This window comes from Mytilus edulis, chromosome 9, assembly GCF_963676685.1.
Source record: "Mytilus edulis chromosome 9, xbMytEdul2.2, whole genome shotgun sequence".
Lineage (NCBI taxonomy): Eukaryota > Metazoa > Mollusca > Bivalvia > Mytilida > Mytilidae > Mytilus > Mytilus edulis.
This window is the reverse complement of record NC_092352.1, coordinates 38,478,031-38,495,380: the sequence shown is the minus strand read 5'-3', so window position 1 is coordinate 38,495,380 and position 17,350 is coordinate 38,478,031. Positions and strand designations below refer to the sequence as shown.

Genomic DNA, 17,350 nt, shown 5'->3' with positions numbered 1-17,350 from the left:
AAGGGGTTGCAGACAATGTACCAGTGTGTTCAAGCCCGATTACAACAATCATTGGGGGGTTCCGATCCCGGATCCCGCTTACTGTTTTGTCGGATTCCCGTATCCCGCTTACACTATAATCGTAAGCAATTCTCATTTTTTTGTCATTTCCCTGGTCCCGCAAGACCTCATTTCCCGTTTTCAAAAAATCGACAATCCCGCGTCACGCTTAGACCCCAATGAGACCCACATCATTAGTACTTGCATGATATATGATTTAAATTTATAAAAAGTTAAGATTACTGTAAAAACTTGCATGAAAGGTTATCACAAATTATTTTTACTGATAGCACAAAAGAGGTGGTCAGCATATATGGTACATGCATACACATAGCTATTAAATTTACCGAAAAATGTTTAAATACCTTTTGGACAATTTCAAAATTATGTTTCAAGAAACAAATGATAAATACATATATTGAAAGGAATCCTTTCCTTACAAAGTTGACCAGAAAAATGATACATTAACTTTACTGTTACATACAGTTAAAAATTAAGAGAAAAAATGATTGTAGTTGTACAGTCAAACCCCCACCCTTTCAGTGCACACTAGCATATTGAATGCTTCAGAAATCCAAAAATTAAGACAGGAAAGCCTTTTATAATATATATTTATGAGTAAAAAAACACATTTTTCTGAACACTATGTCATAATCCATTAAATTATATTTTTCATTATTAAAAATTATATATTCTAGTATGATGTCTTCCTTTTGCAAAGAATGAATAAGATTTTAACAGCCATTGACAGTAGCAGAAATTGTTGATGTCTTTTTTGGAGAGTAGACGATGCCATTCCAAGCAATTCAACAATTCAAGTAAGTTTTAAAAGTAGAACTATTATAAGTGAGGTATGGACACTCATCAGATTTATGAATCAAGTATTCTTGGAAACCATCTTTCCATAACATTCTGAACCTATGTGACCTACAGTTGTTGAAATCCTCAGCTTTGGTCTCTGGTGGATAATTTACTAATTGGCAATCACAAAGCATCTCCTTTAAATATGCATGTAAGTCTCAGATTTTAGTTTGATTGTCTAACAAAGCACTGAGGTTTTTGCCATCTCATCTGTCCAAAACTTTTTTAAAAATGTTTAAAATTTTTTTAAACTACTTGGCCACTTAATGAAATGTAGTCTGAATCATTGCAATTGGATTTTTTTATTTTTATTTTATAGAACAACGAGAATGGCTGTCCTCATTTTAATTGAAATATATAGGACTTGTGGCTATTATGATACAACCTTTAAATGACATGAAAGATATGTGCAAAATTAAGATTTTGAATATTAATCTGGTTTACATAAAACAATCATCTCAAAGAATTTATTATAATTAACCCTTAGACTGCTACGCGCGACTATTGTCGTTCCGATAGAGCAGTCCGCTACTGCTACGCGCGACTATAGTCGTTTTCCGTAACTTGTTTGTTTACACAGTTACCATGGAATGGGCGGAGTCAATATTCATGAGATTGCGGCAGTTTCGACTTGTATAGATTCTGATTGGTTAAAAATCTGCGTTCTTTCGAGTGTCTCTTGACTTTAAATCAGGTATAAGCGATAAAACCGAAAGTGAAAATTTTTTATGAAAAAAGTGACAAAATGGCGGATATTATTTGGAGAAATGGCCAACACGTTCAGAAGTATTTCAATGATAACAATTTAACAGCCGCGGCCGATAAAAAGGATTTGGACGAGAACAGAAGATATAATAGATGGAAATAGAAATATTCTATCAAAACTGCGAACAAAAGACTTTTAAAGCGAGAACCACCGGGATTCCCAGACCTTGTCCAAAATGGATGACATGAAACAGGATTTGCGATGTTTATCATTTCGCCTTTCAAATGTGAATCAATATTGACTGACATCGATAGATCCGAACTTTAAGTTTGTCAAGATTATTTATTGATGAAAGCTATAACAATGAACTTGTCGTATAAATATATTTGTACATGGAAGTAAAAGTCGGCGCAGTGAAAGTCGGAGGAAAATACCGGAAAATATTTGCATCAAAAAGGCTGTTGGTTCTAGAAGAAACTTTTCTTTTTTGATAATCACAATGGAACTAGTTCATAAAAGAGATTTTTATATATTGGTTCAATTCTGAAGTCATGGATACTTTTACATTGATGGATTCGTTAATAAAACATGAAAAAAATAAGTTTACCTTTGTTTACCTCTATTTGCACCTGTACAGGTAAAAAATGACCAGAGACTCGAACAAAAATAAAATAAATAAAAAATACAGAATCTAACAATACTTTTTTATATAACTTTTATTGATGAATATTCAATATTTACAAAGATACAGCAATTGTAAGTGGACATGTTTATTTCATCAGTGATCAAAATTTTATTCAGCAATACACAAAAGTACAATAGAAATGAATGCAGCAGTCTAAGGGTTAAAAGATTTAAATTTGGTTTTGTTGTCCTTTTATTTCTTTTTTTCCAATTTCTAACTGCTTTATTCCATTAATACAGGTAGAAGTAGGATACCAGGAGAATTACAGTTATGATGTAGTTCTATTGAATAAAATATCCAACAGTTGCCTCCCTTACCACACAGTATGGTTACTTACAAGAAATAATTAGGTTTGGAAAGATTAATTAAGTGTAGCAGTAAACAGTTATTTTAATAAGATTCTTAATTAAAAATGCATTTTATGAATATAAAATAAAGCAGGTATACTTCAGTGATGAAAATAAGTTTTTAATTAAGTGGGAACCTATAAAAGAAAATTAAATACACATGATAGGAGTATTTATAGTAAATGCTTACAGACTCAAAGGTTTTATCAATGACTTCGTAACAAATTTGTTCTGCAGAGTATAAAAATAGTTGATGGATTAAGAATGCAGGGAGGGTTGTGGTCATATTTGTAATGAGAAGAAGATCAGATAACAAGGCCAACATTAAAAATAAATATGTTTATGATTTCTCTAGAGCTGTCAAACCTATTTTATATGCCTTAAAAGACCTACCCCAAAGTTTTAAGTAGTAAATTCTGACAAAAGTTGCAGGTCTGTCTTTATAGTAAAAATAAAAATTGGAGCATAAAAGAGGAACACATTCTTTTTTTTTACCTACACTATTTTTTATTAAAGAAGGAAAATCCAAACATCCATTTATTTGGCCTGGCCTCAGATAAAAGAAGACTGTTTATATATATATATATATATCTGACAGAAATAGCATAAATTTGTCAAATATTTAAAGCATTCCAAGTACACTGTAAAAAATAGGTGAAGATATTTGCAAGAAATAAGCCAGACAGCATCATTTTTAGAAAGACTTCAAATAACAATAATTCATTTAATCTAATCTCTATTAATTTACTGGTACATGTATCTGTACTGAAAATTTAAGTTTGATTTTAAATTTGAGGTTATAAGTCAATCTGTTCTCCGAAAGATATGAATTTTTCTCTCATTTTAATGCTTTAGGAAAATGACCTGGAAACATAACATAGTTTTAGAAAAATACTTTTGGAAAGAATGATAGTCAAAATTTGCAAATCCCTTGCCTGCTTACTTCATCAATTAGATGTCATGCCTCAGGTGCAAGAAAATTTTAAATTGTCAAGAAACAAAAAAAAAATGATTAAAAAATAAAGTCATTTGACAATTAGAATGACATTGGTTGATGTTGTATAAAGAGACCGATTTGAATCTATAAATGAGCGTTAAATTTTTTAGTTCCAGATCAATTTATTTATAATGATGCTATATCCTCTGTTTGTTTCTTTAAGGTTGTTGCCCTCTGTTTTGGGACAGTTTAAAGTTTCTTTGTTAATCAGCATACAGTGTAACAAATAACAAAAAGAAATTTATATCAGAATATAATTTTTAAAGCCTGTTAAAATCATAAAAAGCACGATAAGTAATAATGTTTGGGTGATTAGGTTTATTATAAGAGTTCGTCTAAATATTTTCAAAATTAAATTCCCGTTCAAAGTTTAAACATCATGGATATTTAAATTTTGTTTAGTTTAAATTGTATTTTCTCGACTTTGAATAAAGCAGATTGCCATTTTAGTTATTTGAGTAAAATTATATTGTTGAGGTTATTTGATCCTAATCTCATAAATAAATAAGTCTCTTCACAATGTTGGCCGAGAACAAACTTTGTGAAATATTTTTCTAATTTGCCTATAGAATATTTATTTATATTCTTCATGCTTCAAAAGATATTTAATATGTTGATAAAGTATATATTGTTAAAAAGATTAGTTATATTTTCACCTTCTCTTGCTTAAAAAGTCGCAAAGTATTTTATCAGTCAAACCCTTTTATAACAAAGGAAACGGGTCTTTTCTTAAATGTTAAGTTTTATTCAAAATCAGTCAACTGGAAGAATATGGGCAAAATCTAAGTTCAGTTTTAGATATTAATATTGGTGTTACATTTTATTGATAAATTTAAAGATTGAATTGAATTATGTCTGTGTTTTTACTATGTAAACATGATGGAATTCTTTATCGCATTAAGTGGCGAGTTGAAAATAAATTTGTTTATTTTAGAGTCTATTATATGGAACATGCTATAATAGATACTTATTTATTGGAAAAAAAGATTGGGATTTCATTTGCACATGACATTTAAAATTTAGTCTTAAATGACTAAAACATCAAAAGTTTACATGGTTTATTTCCCATGAATGAAGTAAAACTAAACTAAACAATGTAAGAATACACTTTGTTGTAGACCTAATACACATGTGAGGACTTTTGGTACTTTATAAACATCTTGAGACTAGTATACAAGAAAGACTGGAAAATCTTAGTCACTCAAAGCTCCATATGTTTTGGCACTTATAGAGCTACAACACTTACTTCACTCATAACTCCATAAGTTTTGGAACTTAAGAGATACAACATTTACTTCACTCAAAGCTCTATGTGTTTTGGTACTAAAGAGCTACAATATTTACTCCATCTCAAAGCTCTATGTGTTTTGGTACTTAAGAGCTACAATATTTACTCCATCTCAAAGCTCTATGTGTTTTGGTACTTAAAAGCTACAATATTTACTCCATCTCAAAGCTTTTTGTATTTTGGTTCTTAAGAGCTACAATATTTACTCCATCTTAAAGCTCTATGTGTTTTGGTACTTAAGAGCTACAATATTTACTCCATCACAAAGCTCTATGTGTTTTGGTACTTAAGAGCTACAATATTTACTCCATCACAAAGCTCTATGTGTTTTGGTACTTAAGAGCTACAATATTTACTCCATCTCAAAGCTCTATGTATTTTGGTACTTAATAGCTACAATATTTACTCTATCTCAAAGCTCTATGTGTTTTGGTACTTAAGAGCTACAATATTTATTCCATCTCAAAGCTCTATGTGTTTTGGTACTTAAGAGCTACAATATTTACTCCATCTCAAAGCTCTATGTGTTTTGGTACTTAAAAGCTACAATATTTACTCCATCTCAAAGCTTTTTGTATTTTGGTTCTTAAGAGCTACAATATTTACTCCATCTTAAAGCTCTATGTGTTTTGGTACTTAAGAGCTACAATATTTACTCCATCACAAAGCTCTATGTGTTTTGGTACTTAAGAGCTACAATATTTACTCCATCACAAAGCTCTATGTGTTTTGGTACTTAAGAGCTACAATATTTACTCCATCTCAAAGCTCTATGTATTTTGGTACTTAAGAGCTACAATATTTACTCTATCTCAAAGCTCTATGTGTTTTGGTACTTAAGAGCTACAATATTTATTCCATCTCAAAGCTCTATGTGTTTTGGTACTTAAGAGCTACAATATTTACTCCATCTCAAAGCTCTATGTGTTGTGGTACTTAAGAGCTACAATATTTACTCCATCTCAAAGCTCTATGTGCTTTGGCACTCAAGAGCTACAATATTTACTCTATCTCAAAGCTCTATGTGTTTTGGTACTTAAGAGCTACAATATTTACTCCATCACAAAGCTCTATGTGTTTTGGTACTTAAGAGGTACAATATTTACTCCATCACAAAGCTCTATGTGTTTTGGTACTTAAGAGCTACAATATTTACCTTACCCTACATTTGTACTTCACTCAAAGCTTTTTTTGTCATTTACAGAAAGCACCATATGTTTGGCACTCGAAGAGCTACAACATTTACATCACCCAAAGCTCTATGTTTTGGCTTTCAAAGAGCTACAACATTTACTTTTCTCAAAGCCCTATATGTTTGGGCACTGAAATAGCTACAAGATTTACTTTACCCTAAAGATCTATATATTTAGGCACTTAACAAGCTTCAGCATTTACTTTACCCAAATATCTATAGTTTTGGCACTTAAAGAACTACAACATTTACCAAGAGCTCCATATGTTTTGGCACTTAAGAGCTGCAACACTTACTTCTTGCCAAAGCTCCATATAGTTTAGTATGAGCTTCAACATTGATTTCATTCTTATTTAATAGCAAGCAACAATGCCCACTTTTCTAAGAACAACATATCCCAATTTTCTTTGCTTGTTACAAACCCTATTTTAACCCAAAATTACATATCTTAAAGGTAGTCACAACATCAACATCAACCTTTTGGCATTCAAGAGCTTCAACATTTACTTCACTCCAAAGCTCCTTCTGTTTTGGCATTCAATTGGTCATTGTTAAAGGCTGTACAGTCAGGGGTGTGGAAATGCTATGCCCGACTCGCCCGACTTGTACATTTGAACAACCGGACAAGTAATTATTTTTGTCTTGGTTGCCCGTGGACAGGTAAAAAAATATACAACATGTACAAGACAAAGTTCAAATCCAAGAAAAACATAAAATTAATTTCAAAACGTATAAAGATGTTTAATTTATGTAAAAGAAACCTGAGACTGTGTTATAGTAGTCTCAGAAGAAACCAATCTTCAACAAGTAAAAACATCAATGTTCATGGGGGGACACACCTGCCACTATATGTAATGCTAAAATTCTGCCATGTAATGCTAAAATTGAAAGAAAAAAATTGTTTTCGACTTGTCGCGAAAAAAAAAGATTGTTTTTCGCCTCAGGTGAAAAAAAAAGATTGTCCAAAAAAAAAATCCATAGCCCCCCCCCCAGAAAATCAAATGGTTGCTACCTAACATTGCATTGGCTTGGTCCATTGACCCTGGATCCTCGATTAAGTTTTATCCATCATTTACCGGTTGTGTCATTTCTTTAAATTTTGTATCGAGATTCAGATTGACAAATACTTAATAAAAAGCTGGGCAAGCAAGACAAAAAGAATCATGAGTCGAGTAGAAAACCTTAAATGTAAACGGAGGACACAGAGTATTTAAAAAAAAGAAATCACTGTCCTCAAATTTAGTATATTATGTACCTACTGGCTACAATTTTTATTCCAAAACTGCTGCAAAATTGTTCTTTACATGTCATTTCATTGGTTGGTTTGCTGTTAGGTTTCTGTCCCACTGATGTTAACCCATTTTCTTCTTTCTTAATTTTTTACACATATTAACAAATGGATTTCATTCGTTTGTGATGCACAATAGTGTTAAGTAAGAATCATATAATCAGGGCAAGTAAATTTTTTTCCGGACAAGTAAAATTTCTAGTTTTACTTGCCCAGGGACAAGTGCTCACAACAAATATTTCCACACCCCTGACAGTGACCTATAGTTTATAACTTCTATATCATTTGTCTCTGGTGGAGTAATGTCTTATTGGCAATCATACCATCTTATTTTTGAATTATTACAAAGGATAATATAATACATGTATTACTGTCTGAATAAACAGGGAACATGGGGTATGTTTGGTTGGTCACAAAAGGTTCTTTAGTTGGATAATGTTGTATCTCATCAGAGGCGGTTTAGAGGGGGGCCCCCCTTTTTGGGAAAAAATTGGTTGATTATATAGGTAATCACTGAAGCATCACCGGAGCAGGCCCCCTCTTAGGCAGTCAGTGGGTCCCCACTTCTGAAAATTTCTGGATCCGCCACTGCTCATGTTAAGATTTTAATAACAAGACCTCAAAATGAAGCTATTTTGGCAATTCTACAGTTTTGCTATTAACCCAAGTAGTTCTTAGCTCTCAAGCTAATAAATAAGACAAAATAAAAAGAGAATACAAATATCTTGCAGACTTCAGAAGAACTTATCATTCTGTTTGATTTTAAATTCCAGTATCCTTATCATATCGTGTTGATATTAAATGCATTTATTATTGGGAATCCCAGATGATTGTCAGAGAAATGTTAAATTAATACATGTATTACAATTTAAAAACCATAACTAGAACATTATAGATATAAGTTAAAAGAAAAAGGAAGGTTTATTGGAAGGAAATTCCTGCTACAATTATCACCTTAATTTAGCATCTTTGTAATTTTTTGCATTTGAAGTACCTTCCCAAAGCTGTAAAGCTATACTTTAATGCAATTAAAATGCATTTTGCAATATTTTAAAAGCTTTGAAATTTTTCAATATGTTGAACGAACTTAAAAATTTCTATCACAAATGATTTCATATCTGGTCAGCAGCTCAACATTGATGTCAAAGAATGAACATATGAGCAATTTTGTTATCTTGTCAGACACCTTCTTCCTGTTTTCTGATACTTTGAATTACATGTTGGGGTATGCTTAGCACACAGACCATGCATTCTTGTTTGTTTGGTCATTGTCACAATCCAGAAAAATATTGTATTTTCACCTAGTAATTTTCAATGAACAAAATGATGAGATTTATGGGTAACATGTTTTTAATCAATTCTGACACATATTTTATGAAACAAGTGAAGAACCTTACGAAATGATATTTTGGTGAAAAGAGTTGTAGAAACTTGAACAAAGCCTTATGAAAACTTATGGAATGTGGATTAGAATAAGGGTCAGTAGAGAACTTTGAACATATTTATTTTTATGACCACTCTATTCTTTAATAGAGAAGAAAGGACATGGGGTAGCCATCCATGACACTAAAGCAGTGCTGTTATTGCTGTTCTTCATCTCAAAGTCCCAGTGAGATTTACCTGTCTGTTGTCATTAACTGAAATAACTTATTCTTATTTTTGATAAAGAAAACATACAAATTATAGACTTAAAAACCCTAAGTATCTTTTCTATATTACCATCATGTATTTTTTGGCAAAAGTGCAATGTCAATCAAAGTACATTTGACCTATATATAGACCTTAAAGTAATTTTGTTAAAACACTTTGAAAAAGAAATTTGTTATTCCGTTATTTTAATTAACTGTGAAATTCATTCAAGTCATGTTTTTAACAATTGTAGTTTCTGAAGAAGCAAAAAATTGAAAAATAGCAATACAGTTTGAATAATGAGCAAAGTCAACAACAAATTTAAAAAAAATGAAAATGTTTAATAAAGTAATGGATAAAAGCTTGATGCTATTGATTTTGGCCCGAAAGCCTTTCAGTAGCATCAGCTATCATATCAATCCTATAATGCTGTATTTTTGTTTTATTGATTTTAGCAACACTAGATATTAATGGCCTTTCTTTACATGAGAGTTGCTTGTGTACAATTTACAGAGAAAATTAATCATGGAGAGCAGATCGTTTGAATATCTCTGTCCATTACTGGTGTTATAAATCAATTGACGCAGGCATATAATTGGCATTGTCGTATCGGAAGGTTTCCATAGTCCACACATTTCTAAAGTGTTTTTATTTACCTGTAGCGAAATTATCTTAAATCAATCCGGTATCAGTAATAGCTTAAATGATGGCAGTCGAAAATTATTTCTTTCAATTGTCAATTGATTTTTCGTGTTGAGAATTATATTGTGAATTTTAAGCATTAATATTGATGTTACGAGACATAATAATTTAATTTCTAAGATTGTCAAGCACAGGAAAGTATAAAATTATATTTCCTGTAGTTCCTTAACATCTAACAACCGTATTATTCACTGTAAAGAGTTAATGAGTACACGATACTTGCTTTTCATCTAACCAATTCAAATGGCCATTGTAAGCCAATGTCATCAAGAGGCTTTCTTTGTCTTTGAAATGTACTTTAAAACTATTTAACCTATTTAAACAAAATGTAGGAAGAATATTGTTTAATTTAAATATTACAAAAAATTTATTCGAATTGGAATGTTTTCATTGTTTTTATTATGCTTCTGCAGTAATGGAGGGGAGGGGGCATTAAGTTTTACCCTTGTCTGTCTGTACATACATATTTTCGTCTGTACGTCCCAAAGTTGGTTTCCATTCTGTAACTTTAGTTTGCCTCAATCAAATGTTATGAAACTTATACCCAATGCTTATTATCACAATAATCAGACCAAGTTTGAGTTTTGGTGCTGTCACTTTTACTGTTCTAGAGTTATGCCCTTTACAAATTGAAAAATTTCTGGAAAATTTCAAAAATATCAATCAAGTAAATTTTTGTTTAAATTGGAGTTATCTGCCTTTGTCCAGGATTTTAGTTGACTACAATCGATGCTTTTTAAAATTGAGTTATCTTTCTTTGTCCAGAATAGAAGTTGAATCAACTAAAACCAATGCTTTATTATACAATGCAATGTTCAATTTTACTACCAACTGGTAAATTAAAGCAATCTTTACCATTCAGTGCTTACACACACTTTGATTAGAATTTGAGGGCAATGCCCCTTTACAAATGGAAAATTGCTGAATTTTTACGTTTCTGTTCTCTAAACTTTAGTTTGTCTCAACTGAATTTAATGAAATGTATGTTATTACCACTAAACTCAGTTAAAGTTCAAATTTTGGCAGCTTCACTTTTACAATTTCTTGAGTTATGTCCCTCTATAACGTTATATGGTAGCAGGGGCATCATCTGTGTCCCTATGGACACATTCCCCATTTATTTTATAATATAAAGCAAATATTTTCAAACTTAATAGGAATGCATAAGAATGAAAAGAAGATGTTAGGTATTCACAATCAAGTCAGCAACCCAAAGACTATAAAAATTCCAAAAAATAATCAAGAAAAATTGACTTGTAAACACACTAACCTTTATTTCTTAGCCGATTTTAATTTGAAAGATTGAAAAAAGAGTATCTCAATAAAGATAAGTTAGAAAACAACTGCTATATGATTTTATTTGTATGAGTTATTGACAAGATTAATTATGTAAAATAGCTGCTTTGTAAATGTGTACTCTCTTTCCATTTTTGCCAGATTTTGATAAAAATTTATTTATATGTAAGGTTTATGTCATTGGTTACAATGAAATGACGTGATTTCCTATTAAAATAGATTTCACTCCTTTGATGTTGTACAACAATTGGTGCTATCAAGACATTGTTGATGAAAATGCGTCAAAAGGAATTTGGATTGCGTAGAAAATATGTTTTATATACTCAAATGACAAAGTTTTGCTATAAATCAGGTGAACATGGACTTTCTATGTATTGAAGACTTATTGGTGGCCTTGGCTGTTTTTTCGCTCTTTGCTCAGGTTATTGTCTCATTGACACATTCCCCTTTTCTGTTCTCAATTTTTAAAAAGTCAGCTTTATAAATATCCTCAAATTCCTACCAACAGTCACTATAATTTTTTTTTGTCAATTATATTTTATGGATTTGTTATAAATGTGCACAAAGCATAGTTAAGTATCAATGCTAGGATTATTTCAATAATTTCATTAACATTATAATCACCAGAAACTTGTTTGAAGACAATCAAACTAATAAAAAAAGAGGAAAACCAAATGAGCTTCTGCTTTCCATAAAAAGCGTGTATTTGTATAAATCTAGGTTAAAGCTGCTTAAGGAAAGCTCATAAAACATAAATTCATTTTGGATTTTCTAATGCGAAAAAACTGTTAAAAGACTAAGATGCGAGTTTTAAGTGCGGAAAGTCCATAAAATAAAGACAAGTGTCAGGAAAGTGCTATTAATCGAAAGATTCTTTTATTATCTGATTAAAATATCGTTATTCATTATTACTGTAGGCTTTCTATTGTTGTCTTATCACTGTCCTTTAAACAAAATTACAGAGAAAAAAAACATAACGGAATAGAATTTTGTCTATTGATTGAAGAGGTTGACAGAGGGGAATTAATATAATATGGACAGATGTGATACACAGAGTTAATGGAAGTTGGTAGCGTAACATTGCCAATATCACGTTAATTAAGATGAGCTGTTGACATATTGCGAGAGAATTACCTTCACTTAGTTAAATTGATATATGATACATGCAGTTTAAATTCTTATTTGTTTTTCTCTATGAATTTTACCTGCGAAAGGTGAAAATGAGTAATGCTTGCTAAATATGAATAAAATTGGATGTTAGATACTGTGGGTTTATTATTAGTCGTTGAATACCAACTTTCATTTATTTTGTCAGTACTGGTGAACCATAAACCACCAAGTATCAATTTTCTTTAAGCTTGTATGAAAATTAATATCCATGAAATTACAATGTGGTATAAATCCATAAAAATTGGTACCCACGAAAAAAAATGAATCCACAGCAATTCTTAATGAGACAGCAACCTAATGACAAAAAACTCGCAGACATCCAGAGGTTAATATTTATCATCCATTTGTTCTTTTCATACCCGTAGCCATACCCATATTCAGGGGGGGGGGGGTTAGGACAAACCCCCCCTTGAAAACAAATAATGACTGTTAAAGTCAACCTTCTGTTCAAATTGTGACTGTTAAAGTCAAGTTTTTGAGGCCAAATAACCCCCCTTTGAAAATTCCTGGCTACGGGCCTGCTTTTGTATTGAAATTGTGAGAGAATCTAGTGTGAAAGTCATGCCTTGGTAATCTCAAAACTAGAAACCAACCTATTTTTACATATGATCTATTTATGCAACATTTACAAACAGAAAAACAATGCAAAATCCTATAAAGACCTAATGTTATATCTCTTTTCACAGGTGACAGCAATAAATGTTTAGCGGTGATTGAAAAAACAACTCACTATCAGAGCGGCAAAGAAGTCAAATGAAAGATGATATAAACCTTTCCAATATATTTTGTTTCACCTGCCATGACAGAAGCAAAGGCATTGAGGCTGACAACATAAGTCACAGGTGAGACCCTTGGCTAGGTGTAACATTTGAAATAATTTTATAATAAAAGAATAAGACATGGAAGTTGAAAACACAAATTGCAGGCATGATTACACTTTTAAAAGGTTTCATCTGTCTTGGTACAGATTACAATGATGGAAACCTTAGTAATGTTCAATGTCAGGGGGAGATGTGGGTCAATATAACAGGATTGTTTTACAGAAAGGAAGACATTACCCAAGTTGTATTAAAATTAACGAAGGAACAGGGTTAAGGTCATTGTTGTCACTGACAAGTCTAAGATCCTCTATCCAGAACATCAATAATAGACTTTTAAGATTTTTTAAAAAGAGGCAATTTTTTATGTTGTAAGTAGATATTAGAAGATGTGGTATGAGTGCCAATGAGACAACTCTCAATTCAAGTCACAATTTGTAAAAGAAAAATCATTATAGGTCAAAGAACAGTCTTGGCTCACACAGAACAGCAAGCTTTAAAGGGCCCCAAAAATGACTAGTGTAAAACCATTCAAACAGGAAAACCAACTGTCTAATCTCTATAAAAAAAAACAAAAAATGAGAAACTCTTATGAACCACATCAACAAATGACAACCACTTAACATCAGGTTCCTGACTTAGGATATATGTGCAATCAAATGCAGTAAGTTAAATCGATTTATTAGATTCCAACCTTTACCCTTACCTGAAACAATAGTGTAACATCACAACATAGAAAGATCTCTATTCAAAATGAACCATCTTGGGTTCATTGTATTTGCTAATATTTGAAAATTTTCAATTTGTTTAACACTTAAACTCAGTGGCGGATCCAGGGGGGGGGGGGGGGGGGGGGTTCGGGGGGTGCGCACCCCCCCTTTATTTTTGCCGATCAATGCATTTGTATCGGGACATATGTTTTGCACCCCCCCTGCACCCCCCCTTTGCCCTGGGTTAGCACCCCCCCTTTCGAAAATTCCTGCATCCGCCCCTGAAACTAGTGGTTCAAAATCAACAATACTTAGTATCTTACTATCAGCAATAAATCTATAGTAATACATAAAAACAGATAATAATGATCACTAAAAATAACAACCAACAAAGACGAGCAATAATGTAAAACACATGGTTTGGATAGCCTCACTTGGTATAGGTACAAAATATCGTAGGATTAAACTGGTTTTATACACAAACCTCCCACTTTGACTAGTTATACTCCACGCAACGAAGTTGCGGAGGGTATAATGTTTTTGACCCGTCCGTCCGTCCGTCAGTCCGTCCGTCCGTCAGTCCTGTTTCTTGTCATCGCAACTCCTCTCAAACCACACAACAGAATTTCATGAAATCTTTTCAGATAATAAGGACATACTATGTAGTTGTGCATATCGACGGGAAATTGTGATTCAATTTTTTTTTTCTAGGAGTTACGCCCCTTTGAACTTATTTACTTTAATGTACTACTGCAACAGTTTGTCATCGCAACTCCTCTCAAACCACACAACAGAATTTCACGAAACCTTTTCAGGTAATAAGGCCATACTATGTAGTTGTGCATATCGACGGGAAATTGTGATTCAATTTTTTTTCTAGGAGTTACGCCCCTTTGAACTTATTTACTTTAATGGTACTACTGCAACAGTTTGTCATCGTAACTCCTCTCAAACCACACAACAGAATTTCACGAAATCTTTTTATATGAAAAGGACATATTATGTAGTTGTGCATATCGACAGGAAATTATGATTCAATTTTATTTCTAGGAGTTGCGCCCCTTTGAACTTATTTGCTTCAATGTACTACTGCAACAGTTTGTCATTGCAACTCCTCTGAAACTAATTTTTCAAACATCTTCTCCTCTGAAACTACTGAATGGATTTGAATGAAACTTAGCATGATTGTTCCTTAGAGTATCCTGCACAAAGTGTGTGCTTCGATTTTTGATCCGTCAAAAAACATGGCCGCCGTTACTTAAAATAGAACATAGGGGTCAAATGCAGTTTTTGGCTTATATCTCAAAAACGAAAGCATTTAGAGCAAATCTGACATGGGGTTAAAATGTTCATTAGGTCAAGATCTATCAGCCCTGAAATTTTCAGATGAATCAAACAAACCATTGTTGGGTTGCTGCCACTTAATTAGTAATTTTAAGGAAATTTTGCAGTTTTTGGTCATTATCTTGAATATTATTATAGATAAAGATAAACTGTAAACAGCAAAAATGATCAGCAAAGTAAGATCTACAAATAAGTTTATATGACCAAAATTGTCAATTGACCCCTTAAGGGGTTATTGTCCTTTAATGACAATTTTTCACAATTTGTTCATCATATTTGCTAACTTTAAAAAATCTTCTCCTCTGAAACTACTGAATGGATTTAGATGAAACTTAGCATGATTGTTCCTTAGATTATCCTGCACAAAGTGTGTGCTTAGATTTTTGATCCGTCAAAAAACATGGCCGCCGTTACTTAAAATAGAACATAGGGGTCAAATGCAGTTTTTGGCTTATATCTCAAAAACGAAAGCATTTAGAACAAATCTGACATGGGGTTAAAATGTTCATTAGGTCAAGATCTATCAGCCCTGAAATTTTCAGATGAATCAAACAAACCATTGTAGGGTTGCTGCCACTTAATTAGTAATTTTAAGGAAATTTTGCAGTTTTTGGTCATTATCTTGAATATTATTATAGATAAAGATAAACTGTAAACAGCAAAAATGATCAGCAAAGTAAGATCTACAAATAAGTTAATATGACCAAAATTGTCAATTAACCCCTTAAGGGGTTATTGTCCTTTATTGACAATTTTTCACAATTTGTTCATCATATTTGCTACTGTAAATTCAGAAATTATTGCGTTCATTTATTATTGCGATTTTGTCATTTTAAATTAAATGCGATTTGAATTATTACGATTTTGAGAAAAGTCATGCTTAATTCAGTTAAGATATTACAAAATGCGAGTTTTAATTATTGCGTTTACAACTCTGTCGCATTATTCGCAATAATAAAAACCTCACAATAATTTCTGAATTTACAGTAACTTTAAAAAATCTTCTCCTCTGAAACTACTGAATGGATTTGGATGAAACTTAGCATGATTGTTCCTTAGATTATCCTGCACAAAATGTGTGCTTAGATTTTTGATCCGTCAAAAAACATGGCCGCTGTTACTTAAAATAGAACATAGGGGTCAAATGCAGTTTTTGGCTTATATCTCAAAAACGAAAGCATTTAGAGCAAATCTGACAGGGGTTAAAATGTTCATTAGGTCAAGATCTATCAGCCCTGAAATTTTCAGATGAATCAAACAAACCATTGTTGGGTTGCTGCCACTTAATTGGTAATTTTAAGGAAATTTTGCAGTTTTTGGTCATTATCTTGAATAAAGATAAACTGTAAACAGCAAAAATGATCAGCAAAGTAAGATCTACAAATAAGTCAATTTGACCAAAATTGTCAATTGACCTCTTAAGGAGTTATTGCCCTTTAAAGACTTTTTTCACAATTTGTTCATCATGTTGACTTACTTTAAAAAATCTTCTCCTCTGAAACTGCTGTATCAATTTCAGCCAAACTTAGGCTGAATGAGTTTCAGAGTATCTAGTATAAATTTTATATTTCATTTCCTTGTATGTCAAGAAACATAGCTCCTATGGCTAAAATAGAACATAGGAGAAAATGATTTTTTTTTTGGCTTTTGAAGAGAATAGGACGATTTAAAGAACATTTAAATAAATTGAAAAGCCAAAATAATCATTGATGAGAGATTAAACCAAAAAAATTCAGGTGAGCGATTCAGGCTCTTGAGAGCCTCTTGTTTTTCTAGGAGTTACACCTCTTTGAACTTATTTGCTTTAAGGTACTACTTCAACAGTTTGTCATCTCAACTCCTCTGAAACCACACAACAGAATTTCATGAAACTTCGTAGATAATAAGGACATACTACGTTGATGTGCATATCAACAGGAAATTACGATTCATATTTTTTTCTAAGAGTTATGCCCCTTTGAACTTATTTGCATCAATGTACTTCTGCAACAGTTTGTCATCTCAACTCCTCTGAAAACACACAACAGAATTTCATGAAATTTTGTAGATAATAAGGACATACTATGTAGATGTGTATATTGACAGGAAATTATTATTCAGTATTTTTTCTATTACAATTTTTTTTTCTTATACTTATTTAATTTCTCCAATGACAATGTGCATAGTGTATCTACCAACAGATGACCACTAATTAGAACAAGGGAACTGAAAAATGATTTAGAAAGCAGATTTAAAAAGTCGGCTTCATTAGAATATATTTTAGCACTGCTTCAAGTAA

At 31.9% G+C, this 17,350-nt stretch overlaps 1 protein-coding gene across 2 annotated transcripts in view; it reads left to right on the top strand.

Moving 5' to 3' along the window:
- LOC139489703 (zinc finger MIZ domain-containing protein 1-like) overlaps window positions 1–17,350 on the top strand; it is a 210,228-nt gene that overhangs the window by 527 nt on the left and 192,351 nt on the right. For both annotated transcript variants that reach the window (XM_071276417.1, XM_071276425.1), the window contains 3 exons: window positions 738–857; window positions 2,531–2,641; window positions 12,887–13,042. The gene's annotated coding sequence lies outside the window, so the exon portion shown is untranslated. Of the gene's footprint in view, window positions 1–737; window positions 858–2,530; window positions 2,642–12,886; window positions 13,043–17,350 lie in introns of those variants that run through there.